Below are 3,160 nucleotides of genomic sequence, written 5' to 3'. Positions count from 1 at the left end.
TGAAACCAAAGAAAAGGACCGAAGACCAGCTTGTTTGAATCATTTCGGTTTGGTTTCGGGCATTTAAATTTCCTGGTTGTTTATACTAGGCGTTTTTTATCAGGTCCAAATAAGTGTATCAATACACCGTTTCTAGTTCTCATTTTGAATTTTCAACGGTTCTATATAAATTTAGAAACTTTTATAATAATAAACATAAATATTATTTGAAACATATTAAAATAGTGAGTTTTCCTCATATCGTATTACTTATTTATGACGTTCATGGTATACAAGATGCAGGCACTTGGATCTTCATTCAAACTTGAATGAAAATGGAGTTCTAACGGTATACTTTCCAGATTCATCTACCCACATCATGTGCCCTTGCCCATACGGACCTCTCTCCTTATCGTTAACATCTCGAGTAAACGTCACCTCGTATGTTCTCTTTTGGTGCAACTCTGTGAAGCTCATGACATCCTCTACTTTTTGAACCACAAACTTAATACTTACACCCTTTGCCACAGAAATGTCCTTGATGCTGTAACCCGACTCTGGCAAACCAACATTCCTCACACCCTCATCGTTATGAACCACAACCTTGATACTTACACCCTCTGGTACAGAAATGTCTCTGATGATGTAACCCGACTCTGGCAGACCAACATTAGTCACCGTCCTTGAGTATGTTTTGCGATCACCTCTTTTAAGAGACACCGCGAAAGAAGGATAATTGAGCTGGGCCTCCGGGATGGTCTTCGAGCAATTAGCTTTTTTTCTAACGATGGTTTCAATTTGTTTGGGCGTATAGCCTAACCCACAAAGATAAGGAATGTAGTCCTCGGGTTGGATGTCAAATACAAGGCCTGGCTCATGGGCTTTTGGTGGGTTCACGTGACCAGAGCCGATGGCGAATACGTCACCAGGAAGACCTCGTTCGTCTACAATGGGCTCTCCTTTTCGGTTTACTTGACTGGCAGTGGTCATTATTGCAGACTTGATGGCTGCAGGAGACCATTCTGGATGCGCACTTTTGAGCAACGCGCTTATGCCTGCTAGGTGAGGACAAGACATTGATGTGCCTTTTCTGACGTGAAATGTTGCTTTGGTTCCTGTTTGGTTGTCGACCGATTGAGGCCATGCTGCAAGAATGTCCATACCGGGTCCCGTAACGTCTGGTTTTAGGATTCCAGGACTAGCAAGGTTAGGCCCTCTTGAAGAGAAAAAAGTCATCTGTGGATCTGATTTCAGCCCGACCACAGTTCCACCACAACGGATAGTTGCAATAGGAGAAGAAGTTGAGTTCAAATACTTCTTAATTTCAACCCCTTCTTTGTAACCAACATTTGACGTGAGTATAACATGAGCTTCTGCTATTATACTCTGACCATTAACATTGCCATTAGCCATAATCATGGCAAATCCCCCTGCATCCTTAACTACTGTTCCGTTGGAAACAGTATCAAAATCTTCCCCATGATCACACAACACTACCTTCCCCTTGACATCAATGCTGTCCAGTGATGCTTTAGTGCACCATGCTCCGTAAACAAGAGGCCGAAGCTTCTGGTCAGAATCCATTGGTTGGTACAAGGATTCACCATGAAATTTCTTCTTGTTTCCAAGAACAACCGTTGTCCTGAATCTTCTATCAATTGTACTAGCCCCAACTGTAAGGATCCATGGGGCCGCATTTGATAATGATGCACTCTTCGGCCCAGAATTACCTGCTGAACAACTCACGAAGATCCCTTTCTGCACGGCACTGAAGGCGCCAATTGCTACACTATCATTGTGAAAGGACGAGGAATCTAGACCTAGCGAAAGAGACATCACGTTAACACCGTCTTCAATAGCCGCATCCATGCCCGCCAAGACGATATCGTCCGTAAGAGTCGTGTTGTACGAACCTAGTTTATACATGGTTACGTGCGCTAATGGTGCCATTCCATTGGCAGTGCCATTCCCCAGTCTGAAAATGTTTGCATTGTCTACAAAATTCCCTGCAGCGATACTTGAAGTGTGTGTCCCGTGGCCGTCTTCATCTATCGGCAAAGTTTCCCTCACAAAGCTTCTCATTCCGATGAGTTTGTTATTACACCCTGCCACTTCACATTTGCCCTTCCATGTTGCTGGTGGAGGAGGGACCCCATGGTCATCAAAAGAAGGATGCCCGGGAGTAATTCCAGTGTCCAAAACACCAATTATTATTCCCTTTCCATGGTTTGAATCTTTCCACAACCTTGAGTTTCGGCTCAAGCCCAGAAAGTCAGGTGAACGAGTTGTGTGTAACTGATACACACTCTGAGGCCTTACGGATAAAACTCCACTCAAACTCTCCATCATCTTTGCTTCATCTGCTGACATTTTAGCAGCAAATCCTGTAATCACATGCTGATACGTGAACACCATCTCCGGTTTCTTTTTTGATCGCGTAGCTACTTTTAACAAAAACGAGTTATACCAGTCTTCAATGTTGAGGACCTGGCCTTCAGGTGAACTTAAGTGAACAATGTAGGTTCTTAGCTCAGTGGCTTTGGTAGGCAATACAATGAGAATGGCCGTGCAAGTGAAAAATAACACAAAACCAATTTTTGGCAACATTTTGTGTGTGTGTCAATGGATATTCCTAATGTGTATCTATATAGTATATATCATTAAGGCGAGAGGGAGTTTAGTTTGTACTTACCATCGACTGAATACGACTAACGAACAACATTAGTTTTTTAGTTAATTGTAAACACATAATATGGTATATCATGCTCTCACTTAACTGGCTAGAATTAGGAAAGTTGTTTCCATAATGCCTTCTTTTAATTTCTTCATTTCTATACGTTTCTCTTAGTCTAAAAGAAGATTTAAACCCACTGCAAGTCACTTTGTTTTCATAGTAATATATCTTGCTTTTAAGACAACGAAGATTAATTTATCACGTTTATCATTGTTTTCAGGATTATCTTTAATTAATTAGCAAGTTGTCGTTATTCTCGCTTTGGTATACTGTAAACAATCGCTTTGAGTTTGTTTTGTGCATGACACATTAGTGAACAAAATATTCCGCCTAGAGTTTGATTAGAAATTGTCTCGAATGTCAGTGACAAACTAAAATGACACAAACTTAAAGTTGCCCGTCACGTGCTCATTGCAAAACAGAGAGGCTTCATTGTGGCTCGATGCT

At 41.6% G+C, this 3,160-nt stretch overlaps 1 pseudogene; it reads right to left on the bottom strand.

Annotated features, from left to right (window-relative positions):
* Nucleotides 1-285: 285 nt before the first annotated feature.
* Nucleotides 286-2,720, bottom strand: LOC143630399 (subtilisin-like protease pseudogene; annotated as a pseudogene).
* Between the last annotated feature and the right edge of the window lie 440 nt (nucleotides 2,721-3,160).

The sequence above is a fragment of the Bidens hawaiensis genome, unplaced genomic scaffold (genome assembly GCF_021521415.1).
Source record: "Bidens hawaiensis isolate Kalapana, Puna unplaced genomic scaffold, B.hawaiensis_p1.1 tig00005663_1, whole genome shotgun sequence".
Lineage (NCBI taxonomy): Eukaryota > Viridiplantae > Streptophyta > Magnoliopsida > Asterales > Asteraceae > Bidens > Bidens hawaiensis.
The sequence above is the reverse complement of the archived record's forward strand: the minus strand, read 5'-3'. Positions and strand labels throughout refer to the sequence as shown.